The sequence below is a fragment of the Oryctolagus cuniculus genome, chromosome 14 (assembly GCF_964237555.1).
Source record: "Oryctolagus cuniculus chromosome 14, mOryCun1.1, whole genome shotgun sequence".
Classification (NCBI taxonomy): domain Eukaryota; kingdom Metazoa; phylum Chordata; class Mammalia; order Lagomorpha; family Leporidae; genus Oryctolagus; species Oryctolagus cuniculus.
Genome location: NC_091445.1, coordinates 61,932,392 through 61,952,890, shown reverse-complemented (window position 1 = coordinate 61,952,890; position 20,499 = coordinate 61,932,392). Strand labels below are relative to the sequence as shown.

The 20,499-nt window shown below is 42.1% G+C and overlaps 2 long non-coding RNA genes across 2 annotated transcripts in view; one reads left to right on the top strand and one right to left on the bottom strand.

Moving 5' to 3' along the window:
- The first annotated feature begins 562 nt into the window (after positions 1-562).
- Positions 563-20,499, top strand: part of LOC103349605 (uncharacterized) — a 29,553-nt gene continuing 9,616 nt past the window's right edge. Inside the window, exon 1 of the long non-coding RNA XR_001794108.3 lies at positions 563-979. This is a non-coding gene — a long non-coding RNA (uncharacterized lncRNA). The remainder of the gene's footprint in view (positions 980-20,499) is intronic.
- The window catches only part of LOC127492830 (uncharacterized), a 134,494-nt gene continuing 126,991 nt past the window's right edge, over positions 12,997-20,499 (bottom strand). The window contains exon 6 of the long non-coding RNA XR_011382006.1: positions 12,997-13,291. This is a non-coding gene — a long non-coding RNA (uncharacterized lncRNA). The remainder of the gene's footprint in view (positions 13,292-20,499) is intronic.

The following is a 20,499-nucleotide window of genomic DNA, read 5'->3' as shown; positions in this document are numbered from 1 at the left end:
AAAAGATCAATTGATTATGTGTGGCTATTGCTGGATTCTCTATTCTGTCTGTTGAATAGCTTATTTATTTATTTATTTTTTTTACCAATCCCACACTATCTTGATTGCTATAGATTTACACTAAGTCTTGAAGTCAGGTATTGTCAGTCTTCTGACTTTATTCTTCTTCATTGTGTTACTTCTTTTGGATCTTTTGACTCTGCATATAAACTTTAAATAAGTTTGTTGATAACTTGCTGGGATCTCTACTGGTATCTTGCTGAAATTATAGATCAATCTGGGAAGATCTGCCATCTTGACAGTTCGAGTTTTCCTATGCATAAACACAAATATCTATTTAATTTGGCTCTTCTTTGACTTCTTTCATCAGAGTTTTAGAGTTTTCTTCATAGAGATCTTATATGTATTTTGTTATAGTTATATCAGAAGGCAGCAGGAAATTAGTCATTGTGTTAGTCAGCTTTTTGTTTCTACAGCAAAATACCTAAGGCAATTAGTCTTATAAAGAGGAAAGGCTTATTTGGCTCATAGTTTAGGAAGTTCCAAGTCTAAGATCACTGGTTTGGACTTTGATGAGGTCAGCAGAAGGCAACACCAGGGATAAGTGCTGGAGCAAATGGTCACGTCTTGAGCCAGGAGTGGAACTAAGGTTTATAGCAACTCTTCTGGGGAAATTACATTGCCTTCAATGATAGTATGACCTTCCATTAGGCTCCTCACCTCCTAAGGATTCTAACACCTCCCAGTGGAATCACGTTATGGATTAAGCTTTGTAACTGGGGGACTATCAACATGCAAACCATAGCAGTCTTCATGGAGCAGGTTGGATTCCCGACTGTGAAAGGGGGAGGGAAAAATTTTTCTTCCAGGCATCCAGTAAGTACAAGAAATGACTTGAAACTGGGAATAAGCACTGCATGAGTAATAATCTAACTGGAGCATGAACAGAATGGCCATGGAGGCTTAAAGAACGTGGAAGGTAAGTCTCTCCTTCAGGTGTGGTTGTTCATAATTTTATTTTCTCTGATGGTAAAGGAGGGGAGTTTTTTTTTTCACACTTTTATAGAGCAAAAAGGCCATAATCTAGTTTCATATTTTATGTAATCATTGTAAATAACTGTAAGTCTTATGAACATGACAGAATGATTAAAGTCTCCCTTCTCAGAATGCTAGGATATTGCATGTCTTTTCATCCCTTCCCTTCTACATTTTTGGAAGACAGTAAGAGAACTGGCCTGGGGGGAGGAGTAGGCTGCTGCTTTGCAGCTAGGAATAGACATGGCCTTGGGCGTATTAGAAGTGGTTGACTTTCATGATTTTACTCTCTCTTGGACCCTCCCTGTGAAGGTAAAGGACTTCTCAGAGAATGTGAGCCCTTGTACTGCCATTATAAAGACAGAACTGATTGCAACATCCATTCAATGATGTGTAGAATACCAAATATGAGTAACTTTGGGGTTTCTGCTACTTTTGATTGAACCCCAGTTCTCCATTTGTCTGGTAACTGGAGGTTCACTACATGTATGCCTTATCACTGTCAGGTTTGTGGTGCTAGTAGGAAATCATTCATTGAAGTGCCTTTTGTTATTGATGCTAGAAGTTGCCTCTCATCTCCTTAAAAAGGATGACGGTATCATACAGTGCTAATACTGCTATCTGGGGTTGTAGGAACCAGGGGTATTGCTCATCCTTCTAGTTCCTATTCTACTCTGGTGAGGTTGAAGAGTAGCAGCATCAAATACAAAAGCTATATTAAAGTCTCAGTATCAACTTTCCCTAGTAGGATGTTGTAGATCATAAAAGGGCACAAATATATTTCTTTCTCTCTCTGCAGAGCTGACTACTTACAAAATCTCCCATTCTGAAAAATAGTGTTGTATGCATATGTTATCTTGAGTTTTCTTTATTTATGTTGGATTAAGGCTGACATTTATTCACTAGTGAATTCAACAAATGTTTCTTGAACAGTCACTTTACAAAAAGCCTGCGCTTTGGGAAGGGCATATAATGCTGAACAAACAGCTTGTCATTGTTCTCAGGGCATTTAGATTCTACTAGGAAAGGCAAAAAGTAAGACATTACACTAGAATATAAAGAGCATGCAGATGAGAGGGCTCCATGGGGAGCACACAGCAGAGGAGCCTGACCTGGTCTGGAGGATACATTAGGCAGCAGGAAAAGAAGAGTGCTTCAGGAAGAGTTGCAACCAGGGCACAGGACCAGTCCTATCAGGGCACACAGTGGTACAAGCCACAGCCGCAGAAAGAGAGGCAGGGATCTGATCCTGAGGAGTATGGATTTTATCAAAAGGGCAAGATAAAGCCACTGAAGAATTAAAACAGAGGAGAAAAAAGTGCATATAAGAAAAAGTGCCTTTCCCCACTACTGAAACAGAGAAACACACAAAAGTTTGTTTATTATTGTAGAGTGACAGCAAGTTTCAAAGCTCACCTCCAATGCTGCCACATATTTAAATAGTCACCTGGTAGCATTATTTTTCATCCTGGGTAAGGGTCAACTATGAAAAAGAAGATGAGAAGTAGTGTGGTGCTTTGACTTCTAGAGGGCTCAGAGATTTCCATGGGCCAGAATGGTTTGGCCTAAGACTGACCCCTCAAAACCATGGAGACTGTCTCTATGGTGTCCAGATCAGAAAAGGTAGAAGAAAAATTACCAAAACTCACAGGTGTTATCTCTATCGTGAGTGATTTTATTTCATGGCTTATATTTTTAGTAGCCTCCAAATTTTTGTATTATATCTATATTCTAAGAAAAGGTCACTTTTAATTTCAAGCATGATAGTAGAAATCAAGTTGAACTTTCTAGAATTTTTCTCATTTCTTTTATTCTTTAATAATGAAATTTTCATCTGCGCATATCCTAAAGGTCACAAACAGCAAATTTTGATTCACTGTCCATTAGTCAGGGGAGTCCTGAAAGGCCCACACTGAGGAGATACCATCCATGCCGCGTCAGCTTTTCTAGGCCTGCACTTCCTTCAGCTTCTTCCCTTCTGCAGTGTTCATGATGGAATTCGTGCCTTTTTCCCAGATTTAATACTCAACTCCAGGGTGTCGCTGAAGCAGGCTCATGCACTGACACAGCTTTCCTTCTCAAGTCCTGGGTTCTGACATCTCAGAAGACACATTTGGCGGTGGTGGTGGTGTGTGTGGAGGGGCAGAAGGGTCGGCTGTTGGAAAAGGTCTTCCCTGACCTCGTGGGCTCCCTCATTTTACCAAAGAGGAGAGAGAGATCCGGAGAGGCTGAACAACTTGACCAGAGCCATGGAGCTAGTTACTGGCAGAACTGGGTCCAGAATTACCTCTTGTAATTCCTAGAATATTGTCCTCACTCCATCCTGTCGCCTGCATGGGGAGGAGATAATGGGAGAGGGTAGATACAGGATGGTGATCTCATACCAGAGGCAGAGAAGATTAGGGAAGTGGGAAGGGGAGGGTGGAAATCAACAGGGAGAAAAGACTAGGTTGGGGGTGATGCCAACCCCAGGGCAAGGCTTGAACAATCTGGGCTAATCCAAATGAGGCCAACAAGCCGCCTTTGATTGGCCCATCCGGCTCCGTTCTCCAAGCTGAAGTCCCTGCACTGTGCCCAGCTGGCAGGATGAAAACCATTTGAAAAATATCCGGAAATTGCTACTCACCAGGGAGCATCTGTGAAAAATACTGGCCACAAATGAGCTGGCAGGAGCTCAGCAACTCTTGGGTCACCCTGACACAGGGAGTTTGTCTGAAGGGGTTCCGGGGCTGTTTCCCAGATGGGCTGCCCTGCTGTTGGAAATGCTTGGGCCCGGTGAATATTTGTGTAGAACATTTCTCTAATACGGTAGACACGTTCTAGAAAAGCTGTGAGTAAACCAGGGTCTTGAACTCAGAATCACATTTCTCAAACACACATATGAACAATCCTGTGTTGACCCTCTAAAATTCTCTCTAAAGTGACGGATTTTCCTAAAGAATTTGCCATTTTATGAGTCAGGATTCTTGAGACAGAATACTCAAGGTCATACCCAAGGTCATCAGGATGAAGAAATCCCAGGGCACCAAGACATGATCTGTACTTTTGTACATTGCTGCTGGAGAATGAGAGGCAGAGACAGACTCTCCTCCCAGTGCACTGGAGGCATTAGAATTTGCGCAGCCTCTTATAACGATGACTCCTTAAGAAATCAGTGCTGGAAAAATCTAATTCAACAGTTTAGTTCATCTTTCTGTGTCACAGATTATCCTCAATATTCTTTTATTAATTTTATTATTTTCTCTACCTTAATGTCCCTCTATAAAGTGCCAATATTGCTGTCCAGAAAATGTCATGTAAAAAATGTTTTCTGAGCCCAGAGTTTAGGCTCTTTTGTCTCATTTGGGAACGGGGTTGCTATTTCCTCTGATCTTTTCACCTTTTGGGTAGGCCAGATAAGGGTGCCCTGAGTTTTAATAAAAGGGTTGAAATGAAGAGAATAAAATGTTCATTCACCATCTGAATCAAATACATAAACTGTTCTGTTCATGAACTTCTACCCTCTTAATGACCTGTCTGGTGGCTTCTGCTTACTTTAAACAGGTGCAAGACCACATATACTGAGGAAGAAAAGACAGTGACAGAAATGATCTCATCAACAACAATAAGACCCCACTCTAGAGTGACTGGAAACATCCTAGATGCATCTCACAGCAGCTCTTGGAGTAGAACTCTCAAGGATTCGGGCCATAACTTAGAAAAGGCTTTTTCTTATGATTCCTTCCCACACACTTGATCCTACTAAATAAAGAGGCCCTCTAGAGAAAGAATTTGAGAGTCAGGGTAAGGAGAAAGAGGCTTTGAGAAGCTAAGAGGTATAAGAGAGGAAAAACAAAGGGATAAGGAATTTTAAACAGTGATAAGATCTAACTCTCCCTTAACTTCTTTAAAAGCACAAGTGAAAAATGGAATTTCTTTTAATCACTTTTGGTTCATGAACCATGCTTTCTGAATGCACCTAAGTCATAAGATACTTCAGAGTTTATTCAATTTATATAAAAATATCCTTTCTTTTGATAAAGGGATTGGGGTGGGGAAGATGGTTGTTTTATTTCAGAAATCCTTCAGAGATAGAATCAACACACATCATTTCAGTGAAAACACCATGAGACACAGTTTGTCGAGATCCCTTTGCCCCTTGTCAACACAGCCTCAGATGCATCCAGACTAACACAAGGATCCCCTTGTCCATCCATCTGCAAGCTCTTCCAAATCAAACAAAATCTGCTGGCTGCAAAATAGGGCCCAAGACCCTCCTTTGTAAGTGCCACTGCAGAGCCCCACTCAAGAAGTTTCAGCACCTTTCAAAAGAGCAGGTATAAGTGCCCACTAGGGAAGTGTAGACCAGCCCTGTTAACTACAGGATCCCATTTTTCATCATGGTCTATATGTGACTACCACTAACTCCCTTGAAGATTTTTTACTTTTGTTATATTACATAAATATTGGCAGCCCCACTTCTTTTAAAATTCTCATTTGTGTGGACTGACTCCAGTTGACATCCACCATTGCGGATTTCATTTATGGCAACTCATTTAAACATGGCCTATTTTAATTCAGAGGCTCCCAAGCTCTAGTACATTTCAGAATCATTGATGGAGAGAAGACTCATTAAAAAGTAAGGATCTGTGGTGTTATCCTAGAAATTCTGACCTAGAAGATTTGCCTTTTGTGGAATTCCACTGACTCTGGTACAGGTGCTTCTTTTTTTTTTTTTTTTTTTTTGACAGACAGAGTGGACAGTGAGAGAGAGAGAGACAGAGAGAAAGGTCTTCCTTTGCCGTTGGTTCACTCCCCAGTGGCTGCTGCGGCCAGCGCACTGCGGCTGGTGCACCGCGCTGATCTGAAGCCAGGAGCCAGGTGCTTCTCCTGGTCTCCCATGGGGTGCAGGGCCGAAGCACTTGGGCCATCCTCCACTGCACTCCCTGGCCACAGCAGACAGCTGCACTGGAAGAGGAGCAACCGGGACAGAATTTGTTGCCCCGACCGGGACTAGAACCCGGGGGTGCTGGTGCTGCAGGTGGAGGATTAGCCTATTAAGCCGTGGCACCAGCCAGGTGCTTCTTGATTGCCCTTGAAGAAAAGCTAATACAGATTCTCCTATTGGGCCCACCCAGAATCCCCATCCACACCCCCAGACTGTGAATCACTGACCTCCCTCAGGCTTGCAGGTCATAGTTACCAGCCACAGAGAACATTTACAAGGAAATAAGCAGGGGCCAGAGGATTTCACTACCATGCTTTGTTGCTTAATAGAATACCAGAAAGGCATCCCATTTTAGTATAGTCTATGGGCCTTCTGGCTTGAAAGATTAAGATCAGGCACTTGATGTGTAATATCTGTTTGACTGTCACATTAACTTTACGAAGGATAAATCACCCTTCTAGGTCACACCATAAGTGATCCAGGATCTGAGTCCAGGCTTGATTCTAAGCCCAGGTTCCTTTCTACCACCCCATATTATATCAATTAATGTACAGTACATAAAGTAGTTGATCAACTAACTCAGACCCTTAATCATGGCTCTCAAATGATATAATGCCTATTGCAGATCCTTTCTGCTTCCTACAAGTAAGTTGATCATTACAGCATGGGTAAAGGACTACTTGATGAAAGGGATACACACAATGATTGTCTTCATAAGCTAAGAGCTGATTTTATGGAAGGATTTAGTTACCCTACATGGGCCCAGAGAAAAATAAGCAGTAGTGTGGAAGTTTTCGGAATTAAAATTTAATTCATTGAAAGGACATTAATTATAAAAGCTCTTAAAAAGTAAGTGGGCTCCAATGTGTGGCAATAGGCATTATATCATTTGAGAGCCATGATTAAGGGTCTGAGTTAGTTGATCAACTACTTTATGTACTGTACATTAATTGATATAATATGGGGTGGTAGAAAGGAACCTGGGCTTAGAATCAAGCCTGGACTCAGATCCTGGATCACTTATGGTGTGACCTAGAAGGGTGATTTATCCTTCATAAAGTTAATGTGACAATCAAACAGATAATACACGTTAAATGCCTGGCACTGAGCAGATGCTCATATGTAATTGCTTCCTGCCCCTTTCTTCTGTGTCCGGCATTGCTCTAGGCATCAGGAACATAAGAATGAGTAAGATCATGTGTCTCCTCTCCGTGGGCTCCCTAACTAATAGTGTGAGACAACCAGAAATACCAACAGGGCATACAAGTCCATTTGCTGAAATACAGTAAACACACACAGGCTAACGGAGCCCAGAGCAGGAAGGGGCTTCCACCTTTCCCCAGGAGTTGATGCTTACCGTCACATCAGGCTCTTGAGCTGTCATTTAAATTCTGCCAGAAACATAACATACCCTTCCAGCTTGGAGTAACTACGCATCCCTTGGAAATACTACGGGGCAAAGTAAAGCTATCCTACAAACCATATTTCCTTAGTTCTGTTTTGAGTGCCTACAGATACCAGGTAGGGGACTAGCAACTTGGGATATAAGACTAATGGGCACAGTTTTTGCCTGCATGAAGTACACAGGGTGTCTGTGGGAACAGGCAGAGATGAGTAAATATACACAGTCCGCAATATTCCAATATCCACTTCAACGAACAACATCGTCTCGTTTTCCCACATTGCCATTGTGTTTACTTTGGCCAACACAGTACTCTCTTCTAACGATTCTTGAATTAACAATAGGCCTATTTTTTCCCATGTTGTCCATCTTGGAACTGATTAAAGTGATATTCAAATTCATTTGATCACACATTATTATTAGTAAGTAATTTTTGAACTTGTATATAATATGTACATGTACTACTACTATTAACTAATTACATACATGCATTACTACTATTAGCTAGTTTCTCAAGGCATAACATACACAAGAGGCAAAGTCATCATTAATAATACTTTATGAATCTGTATATTAAATGTCTCAATAATTTCAATTCTTGAGGATCCATTTCAATATCAGATGTCATGAGATTGTCATGGTTTTCTCTGCATTGTTTCTGGAGAGGCCAGATGAGGAATAGTGGATTTCTGCTAGCAGTTATGAGATTGGATCATTGCAAATATTATCTTCCACCCACAGTTCCATGTGGAAGGCCATTTTGTGAGGGCTAGTTGAGTTAAAACCAGGTGTTGTTATTTATGAAGCCCTTACCTGGTACATGAAAACATCAAGTGCCTGAGCAGCCCCACAGCAGATGAAGATAAGGAGTCAACTCCAGTGCTTTGTGAGACTCCCCCTCCTCCCACAGGACCCATCACATCCCTATCTGAGCTTGACCTTCTGACATAGACAGAGTGAAGCCACCTGTGAGATATTGGTAAAGTTCATTTTTTTTCAAATGCTAGATAAACATTAACAGGAGCTTTACTAGTTTATTTTTGCTTCCCACTGGTTAATTTTGTGCTCCGGTGGAGCATACGCGTGCTCTTAGAGCCCACTCTCCAGTCCATTCTGTTAAAATGAAGAGCTCCACACGCCCGACTCGGCTGAACGGTTGCTCTTTGGTTGGTCAGGGACACTGTGGAGCTCAAGCAAATCTGATGCTTCTAATACAGGAGCATTTGAATGAACACTTGAAAAATGGCTACAATCTTCTCTTCTTACTTCCTTTTCAATTGCAATTCTGTATTCAGAAACTATTGCTTGATATAAAAACCAAAAAACAGGGGTGGGCCTTTGTCTAGTGGTTAAGACACTGCTTGGGATGTCCTCATCCCATACTGCAGTGCCTGGGTTAGAGTCCCAGCTCCGCTCCCAACCCCAGCTTCCTGCTAATGTGCACTCTGGAAGACAGCAGGTGATGGCTCAAGTGCTTGGGTCCCTGCCGCCTGTGTGAGACCTGGATTGTGTTCCCAGCTTCTGGGCACCTGGGGAGATAGCCAGGGGATAGCTGCTCTGTCTCTATTTCTCATATAAACACATAAAATTCTAAAAAATAATAGAAAAAAAGTTCATAGTTAAAAAGATTTATTTAGAGAACTGAACATATTTGTACACTACTTTGTGTGTATGTGCTCAGGGAGTGGTGGCGAGGGATGAGGGAGCAGTTTCCTTGACACAGTTTTGGAGTCTAGTTTCATAAGAAGAAAAAGACAAGTTTTGTACATCAATGGTCAATATGACATGAAAACATTCTTTTATGGAAAAGAAACTCTTGCAATTTAATCCTATACACAAGAAGTAAAATTCATTATTTTAGTGAGACAAAGGAGTAGTTCTACTTATTCTTTTGTCTTTTTTTATTTTTATTTTTGACAGGCAGAGTGGACAGTGAGAGAGAGAGACAGAGAGAAAGGTCTTCCTTTTGCTGTTGGTTCACCCTCCAATGGCTGCTGCGGCCGGTGCGCTGCGGCCAGCGCACCACGCTGATCCAATGGCAGGAGTCAGGTACTTCTCCTGGTCTCCCATGGGGTGCAGGGCCCAAGCACTTGGGCCATCCTCCACTGCACTCCTGGGCCACAGCAGAGAGCTGGCCTGGAAGAGGGGCAACAGGGACAGAATCGGGCGCCCTGACCGGGACTAGAACCCGGTGTGCCAGCGCCGCAAGGCGGAGGATTAGCCTAGTGAGCCGCGGCACAGGCCCATTCTTTTGTCTTCTTCACCCTCCTTCAGAATGAATATGGAGCAAGCACTCTTCATCTTTTTGATACCATAAACCTTTAGATGTCTGGTGGAAAACAATAAACACCTTCTCAAAACAGCCTTTAAATGTGTTAAATAACATAGAATCTCAAAAGATGGCAATTACATTAAAATAGTAAAAAAAAATATTTAACATGCAAGCGTGTGAAATATTAACATATGGATTTATTTACTAATACACTAAATAACAAGATCTGGTGATGGGCCCATTGGTGTTTCAAAATAATTAGAAATTTAAACAATATTTTCTAATTTATGCAGTAAGTATAATGTGTTCAAAAATCTGTAACAAGCTGTTGACATCATTTTTTTTAAGATTTTTTATTTATTTATTTGAGAGGTAGAGTTACAGAAAGTGAGAGGGAGAGACAGAGGGAAAGGCCTTCCTTCCGTTGGTTCACTCCCCAAATGGCCACAACAGCTGGAGCTGCGCTGATCTGAAGCCAGGAGCCAGGAGCTTCTTCCAGGTCTTGGGCCATCTTCTACTGTTTTCCCAGGCCATAGCAGAGAGCTGGATTGGAAGAGGAGCAGCCAGGACTAGAACCGGTGCCCACATGGGATGCTGGCGCTGCAGCTGGAGGATTAAACTACTGCACCATGGCGCCGGCCCTGACATCATTGTTTTTTTTTTTTTTTTAACTTTTATATAATAAATATAAATTTCCAAAGTACAACTTTTGAATTATAGTGGCTTTTCCCCCCCATAACCTCCCTCTCACCTGCAACCATCCCATCTCCCGCTCCCTCCCCCATCCCATTCTTCAATTATCATCGTTAATACTAACTATAGGGGCCAACACTGTGGCACAATGGGTTAATCCTCCGCCTGGGGTGCCGGCATCCAGTATGGACACTGGTTTGAATACTGGCTACTCCTCTTCCAATCCAGCTCTCTGCTATGGCCTAGGAAAACAGTGGAGGATGGCCCAAGTCTTTGGACCCCTGTACCCTTGAGGGAGACCTGGAGGAAGCAACTGGCTCCTGGCTTCAAATCAGTGCAGCTCCCACCATTGCAGCCATTTGGGGAGTGAACCAGCAGAAAGAAGACCTTTCTCCCTGTCTCTCACTGTCTGTAACTCTACCTCTCAAATAAATAAATAAAGCCTTGTAAATGCAATGATAATACATACTTTAAAAATACTAACTATAGTTATATTCATAATTGTAGAAAATGCTAACACAAATGGAAATACAAGTGCATGATTTCCTTCCTAATTTTATATAACTATGAATCCCACTCAGACCAGAAACCCCTTTTATGGAACAAGGTTCTTAGGACTCACTGTGCTGTCTTCGACAGCCTTGTAAATATCAGACCAAGGAAACTGTTGGTGAGTGCACAGTTACATATTTTCCAGAAGGTGTCAGACTTGCATTTCTGAACAATGAAATTCATTCACTGCTGGTTTGCCTCCCAGCCTAACAAATCTGCTAATTTATTTTCTTCTTTTTTTAAAAGTTTTATTTATTTTATTTGAAAGAGTTGCGGGGTGGGGGTGGGGGGATCCTCCATCTGTTGGTTCACTCCCCAATTGGCCACAATGGCTGGAGCTGCTCCAATCCAAAGCCAGGAGCCAGGAGCCTCCTCTGGGTCTCCCACATGAGTGCAGGGGCCCAAAGACTTGGGCCATCCTCCACTGCCCTCCCAGGCCACAGCAGAGAGCTGGATCCGAAGTGGAGCAGCCAGGACTTGAACCAGTGCCCACGTGGGATGCCAGTACTGCAGGTGGCAGCCCCACCCACTACGCCACAGCGCCAGCCCCCTGATTTACTCTCAAGATAAATAATCCAAGTAAATGAGGTGAAAAATGCGTGCTTATTTCAAAGAGAACCAAAGTATTTTTATGGAACAAATTCTACAGACTAACAAAGTATTGTTTAAAGAAAGAAACTTTGTGGCTAAGAACAGTCTAAAGAAAGGGAATTGTCTCCCAACTTGACTCTCACTGGGATTAAACGTGACAATAGGTCTGATCTGATTTCATCATCATTTAAAAAAAATCATCTATTATTTTTCACTTAATGTTTCTGTGTGGGAGCAAACTGTTGAAATACTTACTTAAGGTATGCTAGGCTGATCTTCTGTATATTAAGATAATCGAAAATGAATCTTGACGTGAATGGAGGGGGAGAGGGAGTGGGAAGGGGGGGGGTTGTGGGTGGGAGGGACGGTATGGGGGGGGAAGCCATTGTAACACATGAGTCGTACTTTGGAAATTTATATTCATTAAATAAAAGATAAAAAAAAAAAAAAAGAAAGGGAATTGTCTTTATGTATTCTCAGTGTGAAGGCAGGACTGATGTTGTCAGCAAGGAAGACACTGTGGGATTTCTAAAAAACACATCATAGATGACTTATTTTCTATAAATAGGGATAATTTATATCCTCACAGAGGAGTCCAAACAGTGGAGAATTATAGAAGAGAAGAGATGTGAAAATGCAGGTGAGAAGCAGAGGGTTTTCAGTACAAAGCACAGATTAGATGATGGCTTTTCCTTTTGTCTGAGTTGTGCCCTCAGAATTCTTCAAACTCTCCCAGAAAACAAAGAATTTACTGGAAATCTATTGCATTGAATAAAAGATGTTTCCTATAGAAATCATTATTCTTATAAGGACTGTAGAGCTTCCAACATATCCAAGACATGAATGTTTAATTTTTCAGTAGGTTTTCTTAAATGAATGACTTATTACAAATGGATAGGTTCTTACTATGTGTATTGCATTTGGAGGAATTAGTTCAGTTTTCATATTATAATTTCTGACTGATCCTCATTTGAAAATCACCTCTATAATTGTCTACAATATTGTTCAAAATGATTTGCCCTTTTTAGAAAGGACTAATGTCAGCCGGCGCCGCGGCTCACTAGGCTAATCCTCTGCCTTGCGGCACAGGCACACTGGGTTCTAGTCCCGGTCGGGGCACCGGATTCTGTTCTGGTTGCCCCTCTTCCAGGCCAGCTCTCTGCTGTGGCCCAGGAGTGCAGTGGAGGATGGCCCAAGTACTTGGGCCCTGCACCCCATGGGAGACCAGGATAAGTACCTGGCTCCTGCCATCGGATCAGCGTGGTGCACTGGTCGCAGAGCGCCAGCCGCGGTGGCCATTGGAGGGTGAACCAACAGCAAAAGGAAGACCTTTCTCTCTGTCTCTCTCTCTCTCTCACTGTCCACTCTGCCTCCTCTCAAAAAATAAAAAATGAATAAAAAAAAGAAAGGACTAATGTCAAGCTTGGCCAAGTAGCTTGCTTTTATAATCACAAGCAGAAATTACATATGTCAGGTCCCAATCATAGTTTGAATAGCCCCTGAGTGGTTCTGCCATTTCTTTTTTTCCTTTCCTCTGACTTGAGAATGAAATGTCCTAGACTAAGAATACTCCAGAAAGACTAGATTTTGAAGCCATCTCTAGTTCAAATATCCTGATTTATTGACAGTATAACCAATTTTTATTTTTAAAAATAATTATCTTAAAATGCATGATTGTACTTACATGAAGTTCAAAAATAGGAAAAATAAAGCTATATCATTGAGTTAAAATTGTATCCTTTGAAGGAGAACTGGAGTAATAATTGGGTTGGTACAGAGGAGGGGCTTCAAGCAGTGGTAGATGTTCTATTTTTTTGGCCTGGATGGACAGATGAGTGAATAGTTCATTGATATATTTGTGTACTTTTCTACAATTAAAGCTTAAAAATATTGTCATGGCCACCATAGTCTACCCAAAAAAGCATAAGGAATTCAGTGCTGAGAATGAACAAACTGACAGAAGAGGTTCATTCAGTTGTATAACAGACAAAAGCACAACCTCATCTTTCCTGGCTTTATGGGAGAGGAACCAAGTGCAATTCAATCCAGCATATTTTTTCCCTAAACTGAGTTATGGAGTGTTCTTAGTTTTTTCCAGTTTATGCTTTTCTTATTTGAAACTTCTCTGGGAAAAATGACATAAGTTAATTATATTATAATAGGCAATTATATATCATGTAATTAGGTAATTACATAAAGAATAAACTACAACTATAATAAGTACTCTAACATACTGCATCCTGAGTATATTAACCTTATCTCTACCACACTGTTATTAGCTCACAGAGGAGCAAGAGTTTCCCATACACAATCCCCCAGTGTAGAAGAGAAAAGCAAGCAAATTAATTTGTTTAATAAAAATTAACTCAATGAATAAACAGTCCCAGAGGCAAAGCTTCTGTCTGCTCCCTCCACGGTCTGCAGAAGGTGTCCAGTTCTGAGCAGAATCTCTCACTCTTCAGGGCTCACCTTGACCTTCCTATCTCTTCCCTCAGTCTTCTCACAAAGCCTCTTCAAGCACAACTCAGAGCCTTTGACAATGAGGCAGCTTTCTCTGTAACTACTAAGAAAATGAGAGTTGACCCTCAGAGGGTATTCTCAGGATGCATTCGAGCACCTCTGAACATTCTGGCAGAGCTGTAAGGCTGATGGAATTCTAAGACACAGACACTGGGCTTTGGGGTCTCTGATGGTCAGAGGACAGGAAGGGAATAAAGAGCCCAGAGGGAACTGAATTCTTGCTTCCTTCCTATGCAAGGCAGCCAAGGAAATGTTTCCCACACATTTTCCCTACCATTCGAAACATAAGAACCAAAAACAGTGGGAAAAGAACAGTCGTGATTTTAATGACTTCAGCTGTGCTTATGACAGCCCATAAGGGAGACATTTCCGGGGCTGGTGTTGTGGCGCTGCAGGTAAAGCTGCTGCCTGCAGTGCCAGCATCCCATATGGGCACCAGTTTGAGTCCTGGCTGCTTCAGTTCCAATCCAGCTCCCTGCTAATGTGCCTGGGAAAGCAGAGGAAGACGGCCCAAACCCTTGGGTCCATGCACCCACGTGGGAAACCTAGAAGAAGCTCCTGGCTCCTGGCTTCACTCTGGCCCAGCTCTGGCTATCGTGGCCATTTGAAGAGCTAACCAGTGAATGGAAGATCTCTATCTCTCCTCTTCTCTCTGTAACTCTTGTCTTTCAAATAAACAACATTAAAAAAAAAAAAAAAAAAAGAAGAGAAATATCACATTTGCCAGACTCCCTTGTTGCTAGGTATGCCCATATGTCTAAGTTCTAGCCTATGTGATGACTGTGGTTACAAATGGTTACTACAGGTCACACCTTTAAGAAGAGACACAACCCTCCTTTTCCTTTTCTCCTTTCTTCCATCCTTCTCACTGGCATGTGCAGGTAATGGCAGAACAACAAAGGGAATACTTTATGGATGTAAAACAACAAGGTAAAAGAGGTTTGGGCCCTGGATAACTTGGTAAAGAACTACTACCTTACAGCTTTGACCTTGATATAAGAGAAAAATAAATTTCTGTCTTGTGTTAGTCCTTGTTGTTCTCAGTCTTTGAAACATGAAGCCAAGCCTGTCTCTTAAGTGGTACAGAGACCATCAGCTTAGAGGTCCTCAACTGGGAAGGGGGTGTTGATTTTTGACCAGGGAATATTTGGCAATGTCTAGAGACACTTGTGGTTGTCACATTTGGGAAAAGTGGGCAGAGACTGCTGTTGGCAGCTAGTGGATAGGAACACTGCTAACCAACTTACGATGCAACAGCACAGTCCTCTTTCCCACAAGAATTAAGCAGCCCAAAACATCAACAGTGCTGACATTGATGTCACCAAAGTGCCCTAGCTAGTAGCGAAGAGAATTCAAGTCCAGGAAAGACTGGATGACAGGCCATGCTGCCATACAGGTTACTGGGGCTGGGCCACTTCCTTGGTCTCCTGATGCCCAAGACATCGTTCTGGTTTTAGATTTTTAAATGTGTCATTTTACCAGTCCTCAAACTAGATCCACTTTATTGTCTGTCTCCTGTATTTATTTAATGAAAACATATAGAGACAGAGATCTTAAAGGAGTGAGAAAAAGTCACACCCTCTATATAGTGTCCATATGTTTTTGTCACCAAACTTAAATTTCTTTTTAATTTGCTTACTTTCATTTTATTTGGAAGGCAGAGAGACAGAGAGATCTTTCATCTGCTGGTTCGCTCTTCAAAGACCCACAACAACCAGGAATGAGCCAGGTCGAAGCTGGGAGCCTAGAACTTCATCCTGGTCTCCCACATGGATGGCAGAGATCCAAGTACTTGAGACATCATCTGCTACCTCCCAGGAGGCACATTAGTAGGAAACTGGATTGGAAGCAGAGCAGCCAGGACTCAAACCAGGCATTTCAATATGTGATATGGGCATATTAACTGCTGAGCCAAATGCCTTCCCCATCACCAAACTTTTATTGAACATCTATTTAATATAAATCTCTAGGCTAGACACCAGTTTCAAATATAGTTGTGGATTTAAGATACATACAAATAAGATACATACAATAAGGACAGCAATGCATGGAGAAAATGGCAGTGTGTAGAGAGGTTCCTGAAAGGAGTGGGTGGCCATTGAAAGGAGAGCGAGACCTTGGTTGGCTACAATGGACCAAGTATGGTAACAGAGCCAGGTCTCCTGGTCCTGTGGATGTCTGTGATGGGGTTTGGACACCAAAGCTTTCACTCAGCCTGTCACATTATCTTTCATAGCCCCTGGGCACAGGCTCCTTCCCTCAGCACCCATGACAGACTTTTTCTATGTTGCAACGCTCAGCACCTCTTCTCTGCCATCGTATGGTGGCAGCGACCTACTTTTCCTTGGCAAGGCTTCACTTGCAGAATCTAGATGGTCACGTTGGGGTGCCAGTTGTAGGCCTGTATTAAAGGTATTCTCTGCCTGTAAAAAATAAAATAAAATAAAAAGAAAGAAAAAAAAAGGTATTCTAGATTCCACCTTCCAGACACTTTCTTTACCTGCCTGGCCTGCATGGTTGCATCTAGAGGTCCCATTTCTTTTGATTTCCACCTTTGGTTTGGCCATGGTGGGGAGGGGATGGGTGGAGATAGGAGGAAGGAAGGAGATTGAGATAGGGATCTTTTTCCCTGGGCGACATCTCTACCAGCTTTGGGACAGCTGACTGTGTTCTCCCATTGAGGAGCACATCTTCCATCAGGAAGACTTTAAATGTGGCTACTTTCCTCTTCCTCTTCTCCTACACCCTTCTGGCTTCAAGGTGGGATACTGCACCACTCCAGGTTAGCTTCCATAAACACTGTCAGGCTACTGTAAGTAGTCCTGTGAATGAGCTATACTGAAAGTCCCCAGTCTGCGCGTCCTTGCTGCTAGAAACTCGACTGCTGTAAAAATCTACATTCCAATAAGCAAGCACACCTCCCAAGTCTGGCCCATGGAACTGGTTGTGGTGATTGGTTCACAGGCTGGGCATCTAACCCAAAACAGAGCCAGTCAACTCCCTTTCATGAGGTTTGGAGTAAGACACTGGAGGATGGTGGCTCTCCCTTTGCTCCTCCGATAAATCTGCAACGGTCTGTGGAGGCTTTCTCCTATCCTGCCAGTAGAGGGAGCCCGTGTTTGGTAGGAGAGAATGAGACTGATCCAGACAGAAACAGAGCAGAGAGGTGAAAATATTGTCTGAATCCTTGGTCCACTCATTTTTGAGGCCCTTCTTTGCAGTTGAGTGTACCAATAAACCCCTTTTGTGCTAATTCTGGTTTGATTGAGGTTTCTATCACCAGCAGAAATAATCTTGATATGGAGTGCACTGATCCATCCATATCCATGCTAAATGTGGCTTTTGTAAAAATTGGTTAGGACATTGGTGTTAAGAAAGTGTTTCCGGAGAGTTTGGGATCACCAAACTGTCCAGTTTCCTTCAGAAACACCCCATGAGGGGACTAGAACCCAATTCCTTCAGGAAAAACAGGCTATCAGGAGGCAAACTTAATTTTTGTTTTGCTGTAACTGACTATTGCTTGGGCTGAAATAATTTTTCTAATGCCCCAGTGACAAAAAATTGTCCCTGCTTTGTCCAACCACAGACATCTCTCTCCTCTCTTCACCCACAAGGGCTGACCCAATAGACTCTTTCCTGAAGGCTAAGAACTACTCTGGGGAACAGAAACAAAACAAAGCAAAGCAAAAATAAGAGGAAAAAAAAAAAAAGACAAAAACACTCACATCCAGGTTAAAAATCCACACCCAAATACTGACTTTTTACTTAGTCACCTCACCTCTCTGAGTGCCAGCTTTTCCCTGGACATTTGAGATGAACTCGGGCGCAGGAAGTAAGTCTGTGATGAGAGGTATCCTGGGATGATGGGGGAGAGGAGTTATTTTTTCTTCGGTCGTGAGGAGAGACCTGGGAAGATCTTGAAAAAGTCCCTACACGGATCCATGGACAATTCCAGATCACAGCCATTTTCTGCTATTCAGCTGATAATCCTGACTTGATTTGGAAGGAAGCAGGAATGCTGGTGGCAACAGATGGAATCTTACTCCTCACCCTGGAATAACTATCTAGAATGTGCTTCCAGCAGGCTCTGTGCACTGCCCTGGCAAGGCTGGCCCTGAAAAACCCCTACCAGGAAAGCTGGCCTCCTCTGTAAGTGCAGGGAGCCACATTCCCAGAGCAATGTGAAAAGGCCCAGAAGATAGTTTGCATAGTAATTCCCTAGAAAGAAAAGGATAAAAGTCTTCTGACACTTCAAGAAATCCCCCAGCGGCACCAGCAGATAAAGCAGGCACCTTTTGCCTCTCTTCCTCTATAATTCTTTCCCCTTTGACCACACTTAGACTCCACAGTTGGGCTGGGAATGCCAGGGCGCATATTTTCCCACTCTTGGTCACACCGCATCAGTTGGAACACCCGCCGGTATATGCATGTTCCTAGGGCAAAAGCAGATCTACCCTTTGATATTTAAATCTGAACTGTTTATTTTAGTGGCTCTGCTTCACAAATAGCATTTAAATATACCATGTTGTGATTTTTGTTCCCCAAATATGACTCCCTAAAGAAAAGGCCTGTGCTGTGTGGTAACTTGCAGGCCATGACTACAGTGGGTAACCGCTTTATTTCTGTCCTTTATGTAGCTGACCATACATTGTTAGCCTTGAAACCAAACTTTCAAAAAACCTTTGGGACTTTGGAAACATTGCTTTCTTCTCTATGCTTCAATTTCATGAAGTATAATTTTTTAGAAAAAGTGCTGTCTAGGGTCTCTAAGGATTTAAACTTCTATCATTCTCCATAAACTGTCCAATGAACTTTTTATACAAGTCAATATCTATTTTTATTGTGCTTTTCTAAACAGCTGTTTCATCAACAAATATCAATAATGCTTTTGCAGCAGGGATATTAGTAGGTCAAATAGTGGGAAGAGGGCCATGTAGAGAGGGCAGAACATTGATTATACAATAAACAAGCCAGGAGAGAGCTCCCTGGTGTTTCTAGAGAATTCTGAAGACAAAGAAAGCTGGAAGGAAAACAGAACATGACACAGCATTGCAACACACACACACACACACACACACACTCCCCCCACCACCACCACCACTTTCCTGCTGCATAACCCTTTTCACAGCATAGCAAGCAATGGAAATTTCCAGTACTACTGACAAGCAATTTCCAGTTGTTAACTCTCTGCTTCCTGAACTTTGGTGAGGCTTTATGATGTTTGCAGTCTGTCTATAAAATTTGCCTGAGAAATTGTAAAATTCCCATCTTCTTGTCATCTGAGTCCTCCTATTTGCTTCATGTTGGAAGACTTCTCTTTCTAATATTTTAGCTCAATTGCCCATTGAGATAATTGGCCAAATTTTTAAAATTACACTAAAATTTTTATTAAAACATTCAACATACAAAAATTGTACAGATTTATGGGGTATTAAATGTATACATTACATGTATACATCATTATTTCATTACATGTATACATCATGTAATATCCAATCAGGATAAATACATTTATCCTCCTAAGCATTCAACATTTCTTTATAGTGAAAACATCAAAAAAACCTGTCATCTAGCTTTTTATCTTTTTTTTAAAGATTTACTTTATTTATTTGAAAGACAGTTACAGAGAGAGGTAGAGACAGAGAGAGAGGTTTTCCATCTGCTGGTTCACTCCCTAGATGGTTGCAACAGCCAGAGCTGCACCGATCTGAAGCCAGGAGCCAAGAGCTTATTCTGGGTCTCCCATGCAGGTGCAGGGGCCGAAGGACTTGAGCCATCTTCTACTGTTTTCCCAGGCCACAGCAGAGAGCTGGATTGTAAGAGGAGCAGCCGGGACTAGAACCGGCACCCATGTGGGATACCAGCGCTTCAGGCCAGGGCTTTAACCACTACACCACAGTGCCATCCCCCATCTAGCTTTTTAAATAGAAAAATGTGTGGTAAATTAACATCATCTATCTTCACCCTACTGTGCAATAGAACCCCAGAACTTGTCTCTATCTAGCTATCACCTACTGCCTGTCAGTCAACCTTTCGCAGTCTCTCCATTTCCTTTTCCTTTCCCCATCCTCTGGTAATCCATAATTATATTTTTAACATCTATGAGATAACCTATTTTTTTTTGTTTAGACTCTACAAATCAGTGAGATTACATGATAATTTTATTCCTATGTTTGGCTTATTTCACTTAACATGATGATCTCTAGTTCCATCCATGTTGCTGCAAACTGACAAAATTTCATTCTTTTTATGGCTCATAAAATTCCATTGTGTATTTGTGCCACATTTTCTTTATCCACCTATCAGCTGATGGACATTTAGGCTGTGTCCCTTCCTGGCTTTTATGAATAATGAAATAATAAACATGGGAGTACAGATGTTTCTTTGACGGAAGGACTTCATTTATCTTGGATATATGTACAGAAGGGGGATGGCTAGATCATATGGTAGTTCTATTTTTAGTCTTTTGAGGAACCTCCATCCTGTTTTCCACAATGGTTCCACTAA